Raw genomic sequence first — 19,547 nt, 5'->3', positions numbered from 1 at the left:
TCCTCAGCCTTCCTGCCAGCTCTTCGTAGTTCATCTGCATCCTCTGTCATGAGACAAATATCAAGAAATTTTAGTGGTCAAGAATTTTTTTAAATCTCAGAGGTTTTAGAGATGGCATCTTTTCCTTTCTTTTTAATAAACCCAATGTTTCTCTGTCAATGCAAATAGCAATATGTAATTAATTTAAAAACAAGGATATTATTATTTGGAAAAAGTCTGTTTAAAACTCTTGCTGCCAGATATGCTTTCAGAAGAAATGAGTTTTGGAGGAGCAGGGGGAAGCTCTTTAGACAAGAAAATGAATGAGGAAGGTGGAGGAAATTTGCTGGGAAGCAACAGCGCTGAGAAGCCAGAGACACAGGGATGACACTAAAGATCTAAAGTTACTTCAGCCACTCGAGAGCTAAGAGCCGAGGGCCGAGAGCAAGAACTCCAGCTAACAGACTGTGCCTTTCTTTTCCCAACACCTGCCCTGGCCACTCACCTGGCTGCTCACCTGGCCTCTCACCTGGTCACTCACCTGGCCCCTCTGTGACCCAGCAGAAGCGACACCAAAAGTTCAGGGTCTTAGCCACACACCAGGGAAGAGGCCAGGACAAGTATGGATGGATCAACACACTCGGGAAGTCTACACTGGAATCATGTTAAATTGCATGCATTCGAAATATCAATCAGCACCGTCACTCAATTACCACAACTAGAATTCGAGGTTATCAAAATAAAATCCAAAAGGAAAGAGAGTTCTCTGTAGGTACATGTGGTCACCTCCACACAGTTATTGCCGTGGTGGTGTTTTTGTTTTGTTTTGTTTTGTTTTGTTCGCCAGTGCCACAGGCTTTAAGGAGCTTTGAATGTTCACCCAAAGATAGAAGTCTGAAAAACAAATGGAAAATGTAAGCCTGGCAAAGCCTACTCAAATTTCAGTCAGTATTTCAAAACACCAACAGATGCCATCTCCCAACAAAAACTAGAAACTGCCTGCTTTGAACTGCCCCCACAGACACAGTTTTCCTCCCGAACCCCCGTCCTTCCTACCTGTCCTTGCCACAGAACTTGTGCTTTTCTGAGATGTCATTTGTTATACGGTAAGGTGGAGACCTCTAGCGTCCCAAAATTGTGTTTCCTCCAAGAGTAAATGACAGGGTTGGTGTTTAATGATGGTGAATTTATCCAGCAGAAAGTTAATCCTACTAGCCAGGTCTGGTTCTAAAATGGTCAAGCCCCAGAGTGATATGAAAATAAGAACGCTTTGTGTTTTGTGCTCACTGTATGTCTGGTCAACCAAATCAAGAATCTAAATTGTTGTATCATGGAGAATATTTGACACCCCCAGAAGGCTTACTTGCCAAGGAGCCTATAAACTGGCCCGATCTTTTTTTAGAAGAGAAAAACATTAGAATCAACTGTCAGCAACAGAGCTCTGTCCGAAGCTTGACCCCACCAAACCCAGAATAGCACATGGAAACATGCGGCCCCAGGATTCTCACCATAAAGGGAATTCTGTGGATGGCAGTAACTGAATTTTAACCACTGGTATACAGTATGATGTCACCTCTCCCTCACCACGGCATGACCTTGTCCTCGTGATTTCACCGTCTTGATCTGAATTAGCACTTACATATGAGCTGAAATTTCCTGTAAATTGTGAGTGGGTGTGTATATATGTATTTTCTTAGGTTTCAGATTCTCTTTTCATCATTGGGTTTAAGGAATTTTATTATGATATGCCCTGGTGCAGTTTTCTTCATGTTTCTTGTGTTTAGGGTACTTTGAGCTGATTGAATCTGTGGGTTTAAAGTTTTCATCATACTTGGAAAATTGGGAGCCATTATTTCTTTAAATATATTTTCTGTCTCTCCCCCACCCACCTTCCTTTGGATTTCCTTGCATATATATATTTGGTCACTTGAAGTTATCCCATAGTTCACTCATGTTCTGGGTCTTTCCTTCCTTCCTTCCTTCCTTCGTCATTTTTTGTCTAAGGGTTTTGTCTTAGATAGTTTCTATCATTAAGTCTTCAGGTGTAAAAATCTTTTCTACTATGATATCTAATCTGCCATTAATCCCAACCACGTTTCCCCTCTGGAAGTTCAATTTTTAAAATATTTTTCATGTCAACACTCAACATGTTCCACCTTTCTTCTAACTTTTGAACTGATGGAATGCAGTTATAATACATTCAATGTCCTTGTCTATTCATCTTATTATCTGTATCATTTTGGGGTCAGTTTGATTTATTGATTTTTTTTTTCTCCTTATTATGGATTTACTTTTCTTATTTTTTGTATGCCTGGTAATTTTTTAAGGGATGTCAAACATCATAAAATTTTTGTTGCTGTGTACTGGACATTTTTGTATCTTTGAGCTTTGTTCTGTGATGTGGTAATGTACTTGGAAGCTGTTTGATTCCTTAGATCTTGCTTTAAGCTTCATTAAACAAGACCAGAAAAACCTTTAGTCTAAGTGTTTCCCCACTAGTTAGGACCCCCTACAGATCTCAGGAGTTCTCTCTCTCTGCTTCCTTCTCATGTCTGGTATCTGCTGTTCTGTAAACTCTAGCTGCCTCGAATTCTCTGGACTCCCAGTTCCATCTACTCAACTCAGTGAAGCTTCCAGAGTCCACCCACCATGACCTTGAAACCTCCTCCAGGCAGTAAAGCAGCACAGTCTTATGACTCACCCAGTTTGCTCTCCTCCTCTCAGTGGTCACTGAGATCCTTTCTGACTCAATGTCCAACGTCTTAGCAGTGGAAAGCTCAAATATTTTTAATATATTTTCACCTAGATATTTAATCCCCCTAGTGCTTCCTAACCTGCATGTGAGCACATATTGGGAGGGGGGCATAACTTTTTATCTTCCCATCTTCATATCTACCTGAGGATTAAAAATACTTATGTTGAAGAGTAGACTGTTGCAGACGGGCCCAAGGAATGTAAGGGAGGTAGTTTTTTATTCATGATGCTGATTTAAGAATTATATTTTACTTGCTTTTGTTTTTTTTAAGTAAGCCTAATCTTTTTAGAGTAGTCAAAATATATAGAAAATTATAATCTTTGTACAGAAAACTGGGGTGCATGAGCAATTGTGTTTTGAATTATTGTGGAAAACAACTACCAGCCTAAGAATTCTGAAAATACCAGGTTGGCCTAGCTTCCCTGTTGAGGGATCAATAACTGAAGTCATTTGTAACCTATTTACACCATACAAGTATGCTGCAGCACACTGGTCAGGAAGCTCTGATCTAGTCAATCAGGAATTTCTTTAATATATGGTGTGAGGTAGGCATCTAACCTAATTCATGCTTCAGATGGATAACCAAGTAACTCAGTACTGTTGGTTGAATACTTTATTCTTTCCCCACTGCTTTAAAATTCTTTGTTGTGTATTATTTTAGCATACATACCTTTAAATATTATCTATTATGATCTATTAGGCTACTTATCTATACCTCCATCAAGAACCAACTGTGTTGTTTACTATCACTTTGTAATATGCCTGACATTTTGCAAGGCAATTCTTTTTCAAAAATTTCTTGCCTATTTTTACACAAATAAACTTTAGAATCAGCTTAAATGTTACTTTTAAAACTCCCATTTGATATTTTTATTGGGAAACTGCATTGAATCTATAAACTGATTTGAGGATAATAAATTTCTTTTACATTTTAAAGCAAATTCCAAGATAACTAAACTCTCCTTTGCCCAAAATGGCTTCCTAGATTCTTCTCACCATAAATTTATCACATTTAAAAATTTCTCCTCAGCATCCAGCTACTGTCTGGATTCATAGGCAGATTTCACCAGTGACTAACCAAATAAATTTAAAGAAGTACTGAGATGCTCGGCATTGTAGTAGGTGTTTATTAAAAAGAATTAACACAGGCCACCACCAGAAGCACCCTGGGCTCCCGATCAGGGGCAAGGGGTGCCAACGGCCTCAGCCACACACCCCTGATGTCCACATCTAGCTCAGCAACAATCAGCAGGCCACTGCCAGAAGCAGCCCAGGCTCCTGAGCTTGGGGGAGGTGCCAAGGGCCTCAGCCACATACCCCTGATTTCTGCACCCAGCCCAGTGACGACCACCAAGCTGCCACTGGAAGCACCCTGGGGTCCTGGGGAGGGGACCAAGGGTCTTGGCCATGCCCCCGGAAGTCCACATCTAGCCCAGTCATAACCGAGTAGCCACCAGAAGCCCCCTGGGCTCCCCTGCCAGAATGAGAGGAGTGTCATGGGCATTGACCATGCCTCCCCTTCCTCCTTCTCCTATCACCCTCCTGTCCTATCACCCTCCCCTTTGCCTTCTCCCCCTCCCCACCAACTGTTCTGCAACATCTTAGAATGTGAAAGAAAATAATGACAATAAATAAATTAATTTTTTTTAAAAAGAGCTAATAGGGCTGGCCAGTCAGCTCAGTTATAACACCAAGGTCAAAGGTTTGTATCCACTTACCAGCCAGCAGCCAAAAAAAAAAGGGGGGAGTTACTACCTATAAAGTACTTAGAAGCATGTCTGGCCATAGTAAGCAAATCAATGTTATCTATTATCACCAGTGCATCAACACTTCATCCTAAACCCTTTTTTTTCATCTTTCTGAGCCATGATAAGGCCACCAGGTGCAATGATGAGTAGCCATACCCTAAGGTAAATTATGCACTTGACCAGGAGTCAAGCAAACTTTTTCTGTAAAGGACTATTTAGCAAATATTTTAGGCCTTGCAGGCTGTGCAGCTTCTGTTGTCACTACTCAGCCCTGCTGTACAAAAGCATTCATAAGCAATACAGAAACAAATGAGTGTTCCAAGAAAACTTTACTTACAAAACAGGATCTGGTCTAAGTACTGAAATTTGCCCATTCTCTAGACAAAATCAGGATGGTGTTTATAATTGTTTATGATGTCCTTCTATTGTCTTATTATGATCCCTTTTGTCTTTTTCCAGTGACTTGGCAGCGTAGGAATTTGTCTCACCCTAGGGGAAATATTGCTGGACCCTTTTGGAGATTTCCCAGGCCAGAGTAACATTTTTGCAATAACTGCCAAGCAATGCCAAGTTTTCCCAAGAGGCATGAGGGAAAAAAATAATCATAGCTGATATTCTTTACATTACATAGATATTACAGTACATATTATGTGCCAGGGAATTTCCTAAGTGCTTTCAATGCATTAACTCATTTAATCTTCATAATGACTATATACGGCAGGTATTATGATTATCTTCACTTAACTGATGACAAACTTAAAGTGCAGACAGAAAGGCTAAGTACTGAGTCAAGCCTACACTATTAATTGAGTTGGGCTATGAACTATAGACTCCTCTCTCATTATAAGCTAGAGGCTAAAAAAATATATTTATTGCCTAAGAACCTTTGGAGCTTCTATAAAACCCAAAGATCAAAATGCTAACTCCTTCTAAGTAAGTCTGCAAAGTTTTTCAACAGAGGTTATTGGCATCTGGGAAAGAAATGCCATTCCACCCCCTTCTTTTCTGGGTAGGACTGCTCAACATCTTGTAAGACATTTTGCCTCCCTGACCCCAAGGACTAAATGCCCATAAGACCCACTCTCCCCTCTCACCCCGAAGGCCATTTGAAAACCAAAATGCCTCTATGCATTTCTAAACCACTGCTGCTTAAAGCCCTGGATTGTGAAATTGCTTGAGGTCAAATTTGGCAGATGTTGACCTACAAATAAAGCTCTACCCTCTGCCCTAAATTTCCTCCCAAGAAAGCAGCAGGCCTTGAAGGAAAAGGTGTTTTCTCATCAGCCTCACTCAGCCAGCAGGACCGAGAGTTCCAAACAGAAAAGCAGCTGGGATCTCTGGCACTTGCAGCTCCAACTTAGGAGCTTTGTTCATTTGATTTAAGGATTTACATCACTTTAAAAGCACACATCTTGCCAAAGAAGTAACACTTGAAATGATCCCATAAATGTCCCTTAAAAAGAGCAAATTGCAGACCATCTCAAGATCAACCAAGAGGTAATTAGAGCAAAACGTAAAATAAGAAAGGTCTGAGAATAGCTGGTTAACAGCAATTCAGCCTATCCAATGAAGCCAAATATTTCTTGTCAGTGATAAGTAATGGTTCTGGAATGCAAGAGCTAGTGCTTGAAGACATTTATTGAGCAGGGAGGACCCAGAAAGCGTTAAAGGGCTAACTGGCACTCTGTCCCCACAGCCTTTCCCACACAGTTATGAGCTTCTGCCAGACTTCGTCTGATGGAGGGCAGCCCAAAGTTAAACAAGTCCTCTTCAATTTTATGTTTGTCCTGGCATCAGCCAGGCTTTTAACACCTTTTGCCAAAGGCACAATGAACTAATCTTTCTATGGTACAAGACTGGTAATTTTCCCATTGGAGTCATTGCATAAACAGGGAGACTTTACTTTGGTTTGCTACCTTAATTCTGGCTATTTTCCCCTTCTTTGAAAATAATAGCTTTCTAGAATAGCAACGTTTATGCTATAATATCTCCTCCATGCTATAAAATACCCTTCTGTAGGGTGACTCACATTTAACCCAAATAGAGGAGAATATATTACTGTTAAAACGGTGGTGTTTGAAATTTCTTTCAGGAATAGCTGCAATGAATTCCAATTAGAAATTCCAGAAAGCATATATAAAATGAAAAAGAAATAAATACTTCAACTTCTGGGAAGAGGGTGGGGGGAGACACAAGTATTAACTTCTGTTTTATGAGGTTACAAGAAGCAATGCACATCTGGATTTTGTTCTTGCTTCCACAGTTCTCTTTCAGCCAGCTGATACTGGAGCATGAGCCATGTCCTCGGTCACTCAAAACCCTTATGGAAAACTTCCTTTTACCTACCCCTCTCCATTACTGTGAAAATGGAAACCACCCTGAAATGCCATTACACGCCCATCAGATTGGCAAAATGGGAAAAGTTAGACACGGAAGTGACGCTGCCCGAACTTCATGAATCCTCTGCTGATAGAAGTATAACTTGGGACAATCACTTTGGAGAATAGTTTGACATTGACTAGCAAGGTTAAACCTGAACAGACCCTCCAACTCTGCCATTCCACTTCCAGAGAAGTTCTTGTTCAGGTTGTTACCAGGAAGCAGTGTAAAAAATATGTACAGCAACATTGTTCGTAGTAGCAAAAATCTGCAAACAGCCCAAATGCCCATAAACATTTCAATGGGATAGTATTATCTAATGAGTGAACAGACAATAGCTACTAACATCTACAAAAGAGAGACAACCGGATTTTATTTGTCTCATGATAGAACAGAACAGTGTCTATAAGGTAGTCTTGCCAAAAAAAATTAAATCAATCAATCAAACCTGAGTTTGATAAAACTTCTATGTCTAAATACTAATTTATAAGAAATATAGGACACAGAATAATATGTCAAAGTACACCCAAGATGTATAATTAGCAAAATTAAGATAGGGCAATTCTATAAGACAAATGTTTTCTTCAATAAATAAGTTGCAAGGAAAAATGGAGAAAGATAAAACTATAGATTTAAGACAACTTAAAAGACATTTCAATTAATCAGTGTATGGACCTTATCAGGATTCTGATTTCTTTTTTTTAATTACATGACACCATTAGAAATTGGAACGGTGACTGAAGATTTATGGTATTATGAATTAATGTTAATTTTCTTGATGTTATAATGGTATTATAGTTATATTTTAAAAACCTTTTCTAGAGAAGTTTAGAGATACATGTATCATTTTATAGTTATTTAGAAATACATATAAGATTTTTACAGATGAAATGATATTATGTATGGGATTTGCTTTAAAATGATACTGGGGAGAGTGGAACAGGTGGGGGTATGGATGAAATAAAATTGGCCATGAATTGGTAGTCATAGAACCTGGATAATGGGCACCTGGAAATTCATTATACTATTCTGTCTTTTTTTTGTTAATGTTCAAATTCTCCAAAATAAAAAGTTGTTTACATAGACAATTATGTATGGTATATTCAATTAATGAACTATAAACACAACAGTTAAAATAAATGATGGACAGTTCGTGCATTAATACGTTTGAATCTCAAAGACATAAAATTGAGTAAAAACATGTTATGGGTGAGTATATACATTTTGCTTCCATATATGTAAAGTTCATAAGCAAAAGTATAAAGAAGCAAAAAAACTATTTAAAGAAAAATAAAGTAAAAGAAATACGTTAAAACAAAATTCATATAGTGGTCACCTCTGTGCAGGGGTTGAGTTTGGGGAGGAGCACATAGAGGATTCCTGAGGTGTGATTCTATCCCATTTATTGACTTTTTGAGAGGATACATGGATTTTTTTTTTTTTGTTATTGATATTTAAACTACACATTTGCCTTTCCCTACTCTCTCTAAAAAAAATCCTTAAGAAACCAAAATATATCATCACCACCAAGACAACACCAAGCCTAAGAACTTTACAACACCAGGTATTTCCTGGGAACTAGATGTATGGCTTGCTTAATTTAAATAAGCCCTCCTAAGACTAGCATCTTTAGATTTTTTTTTTAACATTTTACAATTCATATCTCATGAAGAACATTTATTAAGTGAGTCATTCCAGAAAAGAGTCCTGTTGACTCCTGAAAGTTAGCTGAATTATTCAGGTACCCAGAAGGCATTATAATTGTTTTTGACAGAACTATCTGTAAGTTGCTCTGCATAGTTCCCTGATGGAAAGTTCAGTTTGTCTTACTGATTCAGGGTACGCAACAATTAGAGTGAAGATGTTTGCATCTACAGAGAGTAGGCATAACTTGTGATTCCTTTGAAAGACTGGAATCTTTCATCATGGACTGAAAGATTCCATTACTACCTCCAACAGCAGTTCTCAAATTTATTATTTTAAAAAAGAAGAGAAAAGCAATCCCTTGCTTATGTGTGAAATTTTGAATACACATTTATTCAACAAAAATGTACCGAGAGCCATGGCAGAGACTGGGTATCTGTTCTCCAATATCCTTTTCTCTCCTATTCCTGAACATATGGCTAGGCTTTATTTCACAGCTTCCCTTGCCATTAAATGAATCCGTGTGCCTAAGGTCCGGCCACCAAAATGTGGGAGAAAATAATGTAAGCTATTCCTGACCCGTACAGACCTCCCATGCAATCCTTCGCTGTCTCTCTTCTCTGTCTACCAATGGGATATTTACACCCATGGGTGCTGTGGAAACTACACATAGAATAGGCAGTGCCTCTATCAGCCTGGTTCCTTGGAGACCACATGGAGCAGAGCCCTTCCCCATTCAACTACCAATAAAAGCATCATTTTGGACTTAAAGTGAGCAAAAAAAAATGAATGTGTCAGAGTTCTTCCCTTATGCAGCTAGTGTTGACCTGCCTAGTGCAAGGACCCACATGGAGGCCCTCTGCTAGAAACATACCTGAAACAAAGCAAACACTGGACTCTGTTCCCATGAGCTTACAGTCTGGCACAAGCAGACGAATCAATATACAGTTAGTGATCGTGTTGCATGATTTGCAGAGGAGGAGGAGGAAGAACAACAACAAAGAAGGATTCATGAGAATGAAAAACAAGAGGAACAGCAATTAGCGATTAGGGAACATTTCCCCAAGGAACCCACGTTTGAGCTGAGACTTGGTGAGTAAGTGGGCATTCACCTGTACAAAGAAAGGCGAAGGACTTGTCTAACAGAAGAAATAGTGAATTTGAAGGTACTGACATAGAAAAGAGGTTGATATTTTCTTGAATCTGGAAGAAAGCCAATGTGGCTGGAGCCTGAGCTAGATGGATAGGCAGGGCGCATCACGTAGGAGTGTGTCGACGATACAAAGCTATTTTTACTCTGCACTGGGAAGCTCCTGAAGGTTTTAAACATGGGAGTAACATGATCAGATTTATACATGAGTGTACAAAAGGTCACTCCATGTGATGTACTGGAGGATAGTTTAGAGTGGAGAGGAGGAAATTGGGGAAGCCAGGCAGGAGGGCAGGCAGCTGTAGAGGTAGAGAAAAAGAAGCAAATTTAGATTATATTTTGGAGATAAAATCTGTAGGATTTGCTTATAGATTACATGCAAAGGTGGAAAAGAGGTGTCAGGAAGAACTCCCAAGTTTATGGCACGAGCACTGGTTTGAGTGGTCTTTGCTTACTTAGAGATGAAGGAGACCCAGGAAAAACAGCACAATTTCCATTTGGACATGTGGTAATTAGGTTGTCCCTGAGACAGCCAGGCAATGATGGTAATAGGGAGTTAGCATCTGATCCTGGAAACTGGAAAAGAGGTTTAGATTGCAAATTTAAAAAATGGGAGCCTTAGCATGTGGATTATGCTGAAAGTCATCAGAAAGTTCGTATTGCCTAAAGAGGAAGAGTTGGAGAGTTGGAATCCAAGACTAAGCACAGGATTATTGAATTTAAAGGTATTAAGAAACAATCATAGCAGCCCATTGTTTCGAACAAAGCTAACTAGGTCCCAATAGACCAGACTAAAAAACCAAGATGAAGTCACTCATGCTAAAGTTTCACATCACCACACCCAAACTAAGCTGTTGTCTGACCTTCTGAGAAATGAGGAGAGAGATAATAGCTAATTTACGAGACAGGCCGATTTAAAACCTCAACAGGCAGGATAATGAAGTTCCCTCTCTTTAATCCTTACACAAAAAAAGATAGCCTGAAGTAACCTGATGTTACATAATCAATTATTTTTTATTGTTCTGTCCCCCTGTTCCCACCTTACGAAGAAAGTAGCTTTGAAATGACCAGTCTGCTTTTTGTTCTCTATTTCTGCTTTCTTCTGCCTTTTTTTCTGTCTATAAAGTCAGCCTCTTTTGCTCAGCTCATTGAAACACTTACTCTATTTTATGAAGTTTTGCCTGATTCTAGAATTGTAATAAAGCTGATTGAGATCTTTGGAGACACAGCAGTGACTCCATTGTGTTAAACCTTTGAATTTAAAAACTTGTTCTCTCCTGTAACCCAAACCACAGAGCTTTCAGCTGATGGCCAGAACACAATCATATTGTACAGAAATAATTAGAGAAAAATTATTAATGCAGATGGCCATTCTTTAATAGCTTACTAAGCTGATCTTATTTGAGAATAACAGGAACTGAATCCACAGAGAATGAAGTGTGACGCTGGTCACCTCCCACCCAGGAATTTCCTTGAGGATTATCTGAAACACTCCAGCATGTCTGCACGACCCTGCTTGGTCACCATGAATCAACTTTCCACCACAGACCCCTGTAAAACCCTTTGGCAAACCTGGGAGAGGCGGAGATGATCTTTGAGACATAAGTCCACCACTTCCCCAGGCTGCCTGCTTCCTGATTGAAGGTTACCTTTCCCTGCACCAGCTCTTGTCTCTCGATTATTGAACGGTGAGCAAATGGACCTTTCAGGCCTCGGTAACACAAGCTGACAGTTATACTTGGCAACTTTGAGATTATTGGCGACTGGCTGAGAACAGTTTTTATGGAGTGATGGAGACAGAAAACAGACTGAACTAGGTAGATAAGTGAATAGGGACACAGGAGAATAAAACTTGTATGGACAGAAGCTTCAAGATGCTTGGGGTTTTTCTCTTTGTTATATAAAAATAAGGTCATTATACACACTTTAATGCACGTATGCCTCACTCAACAGTTCCTCATGGAAATCCCTCCAAGTCATCTCTAAATGTCTCATTCATTCATTTTCATGGCTGCATATTATCTCATGGTAAATTTTCATAATTTTTTCAACCATTACTTTATTAATGGGCATTTGGTTTGTCTCCAGTTCTTGGCTGCTACCAAGTAACAAATAGCCTTGTATATTTGCTTTCATTTCTGAGGCAGACATTCAGGAGAGGAAGTCCTGGGTTGAATGTCTGTTGCCACATTGCTTGCCAAAAAGGCACTTTGCAATTCCAGCCACCATGATTGAGAAAACATGTTCCCTCGCGTTCCCACAAGCAACATAGTTCTTCTTAATTGTTGCCAGTCTCATGGGTACAACATGATATCTCATTACTGGTACTGTCCGCATTTCCCTAATTGTTTGCAAGCTGCAACATCTTTATATGTTTGATCTTCTATGGGGTTTTTTATGCATGTTATTTGTCCATTTTCTATCAGGTAATATTATTTGTTCCGTTTTGTTTTAGTCTATTTATAAAAAGCTTTTTGTTTATGTGATCTTTTGCTGAAGAAAAAAAGGTTTAGTTTATGCATTAAATATGTCTCTTCTTCTTTTATAAGTTCTAGGTTTCCAGTCTTGGAAACTATACTATACTATAATATTCCTATACTCATTATATGTCTGTTTAGGATTACATGAGTATGGAGAAAATATGAGACTACAAATTAAATTGTTAACACAGATGATGGCTGTAAAGACCCTGAACTCCAAGGCCAAGGTGGCCCAAGCCCAGGTGGTGCTGGTGGTCAGAATCAGCAGGGTATAGGAGCTGCAGGATGTGCTGAGGACCCACCTGGACCCCAAGGGCACCTCAAAGATGCTTGTTTCTGGCACTGGAGACATCAGGCTAAGGACACCAATGTGCTGCTGCACGAAATGCAGATTCAACACACAATGGCCTCCTTAAGAAGACATAACTGTTGATGGTACTACTTCCAATGTCCTCATCATTGGAGAGCTGCTGAAACAGGCAGATGTCTGCATTTCTAAAGGTCTTCATCCCCGAATAATCACTGAAGGATCTGAAGCTGCAAAAAAAGGCCCTTTAATTTTTGGAACATGTCAAAGTAAGCAGAGAGATGGACAGGGAAGCACTTGTAGATGTGGCCAGAACAACTCTTTGTACTAAAGTTCACACTGAACTTGCAGATGTCTTAACAGGGGCTGTAGTGGACTCCACTTTGGCCACTGAAAAAACAACATGAACCTATTGGCCTCTTCGTGAGAGATCATGGAGATGAAACATAAACCTGAAATGGACACAAGCTTACTCAGAGGACTATGGGGCACAAGGTATCCTGATATGAAGAAAAGAGTAGAAGATGCTCACGTCCTTATGTGCAATGTGTCGTTAGAATATGGAAAAACAGAAGTAAATTCGGCTTTCTTAATGAGTGCAGAAGAGAGAGAAAAACTAGTAAAAGCTGAAAATTCATTGAAGATAGTACTTATAAAATAAAAGAACTGAAAAACAAAGTCTATGGTGATTCGGATAAAAGATTGGTTGTTATTAATCAAAAGAGAATTAACCCCTTTTCCTTAGATGCTCTTGCAAAAGAAGGTATAGTAGTTCTGCACAGAGCTAAAAGGAGAGATATGGAGAGGCTGACTCTTGCTCGTGATGGGGTAGCTCTAAATTCTTTTGATGACCTAAGTCCTGATTGTTTGGGACATGCAAGACTTGTCTATGAGTACACATTAGGAGAACAGGCGTTCACCTTTATTGGGAAATGTAACAATCCTCGCTCTGTCACATTATTGGTCAAAGGACAAAATAAGCACTCACTCACTCAAATCAAAGATGCAATAAGAGATGGCTTGAGGGCTGTCAAAAATGCTGCTGACGGTGGCTGGCTGTGTGGTTCCAGGTGCTGGGGCGGTGGAAGCAGCACTGGCAGAAGCCCTGATTAAATGCAGGCCCAGTGAAAATGGGAGGGCCCAACTCGGAAGCCAAGCGTTTGCTGATGCGTTGCTCATCGTTCCCCAGGTTCTTGCTCAGAACTCTGGTTCCGACCTTCAGGAAACATTAGTTAAAATTCAAGCAGTTTGGCAATATGTTTCAGGAGCTAAAATACAGTCCTGCCCTTTGACCCCTAGTTTCACTGTTAATAACAATCACTCCCCAGGAAGTAAGCCAAAGTCTAGACAAAATGCATGCAAAGAGATGCTCATTTATAATAACCAAATTGCCAATCGACCTAAATGTCCAACAACGGGGATGTGGGTCAATAAATTATTGTATAATCTTAAAACAGAATATTATGCAGCTATTAAAAATTGTGCCTATGACGACTATTAAAAAAATTAAAAATTAAAAATTTTTTAAAAAATAAATGAATTCAAGCAGAACACTCAGAATCAGGTGAACTTGTGGGTGTGAACTTGAACACAGGAGTGCCGGTGGCAGCAGCAGAAGTGGGCATGTAGGAGAACTATTGTGTGACAAAACAGCTCTTCATGCCTGCACTGTGACGGCCACCAGCATGCTCCTGGAGGATGAGGTCATGCGAGCCAGAATGTCTTCTCTGAAAGTGGAATGGAAGCCTCTCTAGTATCATATGAGTCCCGAAGACTCTACAAAGCAATCCCGAGGATCACAGCTGTGGATTTTTTGTCTGAGTTTCCAGTGATTTTCAAAGGAATTTTCTTTTCCCATATGAAAAAAGAGAACACTGGCACCTATTCAAATTCTGAAGTTCTGAAATTATAATTACAGCATTTTTTAAATTGCACTGAAATGTATACACAAAAAGCAGGTCCTTTTTGCCAGTGAACAGCATGTTTTGCTCTAGCTGCAATGCCATAAAATTACATGTTAGATAAGCATATGTCATCTACCTCTGCCTCTGCAAATTTCCGCGATTGCTTTTCTAGTTCTCACCCCATTTTCTTCTTTTCTTCTTTCTCTCTCGTAGGCTCATCATCTTTCTTGCAGGAAGATTGGCCTTTCCGATCACCAGCCATCATCAGCTCACTTTCCTCCTGAACAATGAGCCAACTCATCCCAGCATATCGGGTATAATTTTTCAGATATTGACTATTTTTCCAATATATTATTGTTTTCTAGATCCTTAGAGACATCCTCCGTATTGCAAACAGACAGGGGAGTCATTTTGGGTTGGTTTTTGTTGTTTCTCTCTTTTTTTATCTTTGTTTATCTTGAGGGAAAAGATGCAGAATGCTTGGAGCTGGAAGGGACATGGAGAAGCAAGGATAGCAGCCTTAATTAAGTGAGTTCATTTAAAACACTGGAAGGATCCAGAAGGGTGGTTTTTGGAAAACTAAAATTTAACTATAAGTTTATTGTTTGTTAAATTTGTTAAAGTTAAATACTTGTTCATTTTATTCATTGACTTGAACAAAGTTATCTTACATATTAAAGAAAGACTGATTTACTGACAAGGAAGTGGATACCGCTGGGTTTTCCAAATTTACAGTTCTTCGCAAATCCCTCCAGAGAGACTAAATAACTTCTTTACCTTGGCTAGTTACTTGGTAGCTCCAATCTGATTTTAGAACCGAATCATGGGGATGCCAGAAGGTGTTCTTGGGCATTTATAACGAAAACAATTTCTTTTACACACTGAAACTAAGTCCTGGATCAAAATATCAAAGGGGTGAAATTGGCCCTGTTTTCACCATTCTAATCTATCCGTGCTTCTGAGCATCTCCAAACTCCTTTCCTTGTTTCTTTTGCTGCCTATCTGAATCACATACGTACACACACATACACCTCCACACTGATACACACAGAGGCACAGATGCCTTCCTGTCGACCTGGGCTTTGAAGTGTTCCTAGCACTAGGAAACCCACATATGTGGGTCAGAGCTGGGTTTGACCTAGAGATTAGTTGAACTGCCTTTACTGAACAGTCCTCATACCTGCAGATCCCTGAGTCTGTAGGTAATCTGGAGAACTGCCATGACGACCATCATTTGAGTAGTTAAAGAGAAGCCTACTAACTGCAAAATGCAGGGATTAAGGAAGAATAAAGAGGGGTAGCTAGTATTACAATTAGAAAGACACCAGGCTGGCCGGTTAGCCCAAGTGGTTACAGCATGATACTGGTAGCACCAGCGTCGAGGGTTTGATCCCTGTACCATCCAGCCACACACACACAAAAAAGAATCTAGCAAGAGACCATCTAGAAATGTCCTATGAAGAGGCATCCAGCAGCCCAAGTTACATGCCACAGGGTCAGGCAAACCTATAGGGTCTAGTCTTCAGTAGATTTCAGAACAAAGAATATGACCAGGGTTAAAGAGGTCATTCATAATGATAAAGGGGTTGTATTCATCCATTTCTGTTGCTTATAAAAGAAATACCTGAAACTGGATAATTTATAAAGAAACAATATTTATTGCTTACAGTTTTCAGAGGCTGGGAAGTCCAAAGTCCAGGGATCACATCCACTGAGGTGACTCTGCAGTAATGAAGGGTGTCACAGGGCGAGAATGGCAGAGCAGAGAAAGACTAACCTCTCACGTGCTCTCCTTTTAAAGCCCTCAGAACCATGCCCCTGACCACCATTATTAATCCATTCACTATTGCACGGTCCTACAATCTAATCACCTCTTCAAGGCTCCACATTTCAATTACCATAATAGGATTTCCCACCCTCAGTAGTTACAATGGGGATTAAGTTCTGGGGGGGACATTCAACTCAATGCAGGGGTCAATTCATTAAGAGGATTTAATAGTCCTAAACATGTATATACATGAGTTTCAAAATATACAAAGCAAAAAACTGATACATCTGCTAGGAGAAAGACAAATCCACAGTTTTCATCAAAGATGAGTGGAAAGATGGGAAGTGGGAGTTTCCAGTGATTCCATGCCCTGGACTTGATACTCAGTAGGAAAGAATGAGCCCAAAACACAAAGCAGAGGTGAGAAAATAAGCCCTAAAAACATCATGCAGCTCCCTGGATTAGGTCGCGCCTAACCTTTCAAGTTAGGAAAATCAATAAATTTCCCTTTTGCTTAAGTTAGTTTGTGTTGGGTTTGGGGCACTTGTAAATGGAAGAGTCATGATTAGTATAACATTCAAAGTTCGTCACTATCTCCCCTCCCCTCTACCATCTATCCACCTCCCACCACCAGTCCATATCACACCACACACACATAAGCACACATACAGGCATGCAAGAGTACTTCGAAATGTTCATGGAAAAATGGAATTAAAAGATAACACAAATCTTTTCATGAACTTTTTGAAGCCCCCCATGTATACATACAAATACATACACAAACACATGTACACCCACATACATTCATGCACACACATGCATGCATGCATACACACATACACATGTACATATGCATACACATGTACATACAAATACACATACATGCATGTACACACACACATACACACACACACACACACACACACACACACACACACACTTCACTTGTGTGGCTCTCCAGCACACCACATGCATTTTCACTTCTGGGCCCAGACACAACCTGCACCTGGGAAGCTTTGCCCCTCCCTCCAATGGCCAGACCTCCTGCTCGTTTCTGCTCAGATCAAGACAAATTCATGTGAATTTCTGACCTTATGTATGTGATCCGTTTTGTTTTTGTTTTTGCTTTGCTGAAGGTTTTAGGATCTTCTCCTTGCCTCTAGGGTAGTAAAATTTCGCCATGTTGTGCCTCTGCTGGAGCACTTCTATCACTTCCCAGAGCTCATGTGAGAGCTTTCCTTCTGTGCACTTCACCCTTAAAGCTGTGTGATTTCATCGTCAGTTTCTGCTCATGTGTTTTCTCTCTTCACTCCTACTGGTCTGAGCAAAGACTTGTCAGATGAGTTTCTCACATCTTCTCTTCCATTTTCCATGTCTTTCTCATTATGTTTTATACTCTGGGACATTCTCTCGACTTATCTTTCTACGTTTATGTTGATTGTTTTAACCTGTTTTACGTATTTGTGTTTACAAGATCTCTTTACTTTTTGCTAATTGCTCCTCTTTTGTGATCTCCTGTTCTTGTCTATGTAGGCAATACCTGCTCTTTTTGTTCTGTGGGTACTGATTACATATCAATTTAAATTTTCTTCTACTGTCTGCATTGTCTATATTATATCCAGGCTTGTTTTCTCTACAGGTATGTTTTAGTCTCCCTACTATTGGAGATGTTCCTCAAATATCTGGTTTCTCTGGCTATCCATTTAACTTTACAGAGGAACTGAAATGTTGCTTCCGTCCTTAAATACAAGCTCTGCAGGCATGGGTAGGGTTTAGTTTGGTTGTTTTTGTTTTGGACAACTGGTAGACTTTACTGCAGCATGTCCAGCCAGACACTGGAGAGATTCTTCAAGTAATATTTGTAAGTCTTTTCAGTGGCCATCCAGTTTTTTTTAAAGAAGAATCCCCCAATCTCTTGCTTTGGTTCAGGGATCAATGTTATTTAACTGACAGCTCCTTTTCTAGAAGGAGGACAGGAAAAATGGACTAGGGGGATCATATTTCACTCTAAAATTTCAACTAATTCTTCTGTTTTCAATCCTATCAGTACCTCTTCCTTTCACTGTGCCTGCCCATGAATTCAGCGATGCTTGCGTTCAATTTATCCAGACATAAATCTCTTGTAACTGTGTGTGGTGAATGGGCTTACTTGCCTAGGTGCATGTGGTAGGGCAGAGGACCTGACCTGTACGTAGGCTTTCAACCAGTCCACACCTGTTTTCAGAACTGCACTCCCCCCTTCTTCCTGCATTACCTGGTATCTCGGAGAGCTGGGCCTCTCTGGACTCTGCAGGGTGGATTGGCTTTGGGCAGTCACATCATTGCTCGACTAGAGTTGGCTGCCAGTGCCTGTCTGCTCTTCCTCTTTCAAAAGGTAGTTGAAACCTCTCCTCTGCTATTGAATTTTCTCCTATGTTTTGTTCTTATAATTTTCAATTATAATTTTTAAATTACTTTCTAGATTTATTTCAATTCTATTTTTCAATGGAGCTTTAAAAAGGGGGAAAGAGATCTCTTTCTAGTCGATTTGTCATCTTGAAACAGAAGGCTTTTATAATCAATCAAGTGTGAGGGTAGAATGAATATATTTCCAGTCATGAAAAGATTTTGAAGAATTATCTCTCTTTTAAAGGATTTGTTTCGTCATAATGAGGATGCAAACCGAAATGAGGAAGATACGGGATTCAAGATGCCCACATAGGAGAGTGATACGGAAAAGTTCCAGACGAAGTCTGCACCAGTGCTACGTAGCAACTGATCCAGATTAGATCAGGGAATGGGTGATGAGAGAGGTCTCTAGTCACAGAGAAAGAGAGAAAGCAGGAACAAACATACAATCAGAGAGAGAGAGAAATTAAGACAAATGCTTTACTCAATGTGTCAGAGAACTTGGAAAAGTTATTCATTAATATTTGATCAATCATTTTAAACATGTGGGAAAAATAGCAATATAGACATAGAATACTAAGCAAATAAAACAAGAAGCAGTTATGAACTTGAGGAAAACCCAAAACAAATTTTTTCAATTACTTGGCTAAACTATAAATGATATTTGCATAGTCAGAATAACGTAAACACTGATTACTGATTTTGCAAATTTTCAGTGTAACTTCATGGAGAGGAAAAGGAAGGAGGAAGTGGTAGGGTGGGAGGCCTGGTGACATAAAATGCAAAACTTCTGTAGGACAAAAGATGTCATTATTAAAAGGGAAAATACAAGCCATACACTGAAAGAAAGTATACAACCACTGAAAATTCATTATGTACACGTAAAGAACTCTTACACATAAATTAGAAGGACTCTCAGATCAGTGGGAAAATGGAACCAGGACACAAACAGGCTATTCACAGAAAGGAAAATCAAATGGCAAAGAAGAAGATGAAAACATGCTTAACTTTGTTACCAAGTAAGGGCTCACTGCCTGATGCGCAC

General features: G+C 39.7%; 1 pseudogene; it reads left to right on the top strand.

The window, feature by feature from the left end:
- Positions 1-12,326: 12,326 nt before the first annotated feature.
- Positions 12,327-14,196, top strand: LOC134381051 (T-complex protein 1 subunit zeta-like; annotated as a pseudogene).
- Positions 14,197-19,547: the final 5,351 nt, after the last annotated feature.

Source organism: Cynocephalus volans, chromosome 6, assembly GCF_027409185.1.
Source record: "Cynocephalus volans isolate mCynVol1 chromosome 6, mCynVol1.pri, whole genome shotgun sequence".
Classification (NCBI taxonomy): Eukaryota; Metazoa; Chordata; class Mammalia; order Dermoptera; family Cynocephalidae; genus Cynocephalus; species Cynocephalus volans.
Note: the sequence above shows the minus strand (reverse complement) of the source record. Positions and strands in the feature narration are given on the sequence as shown.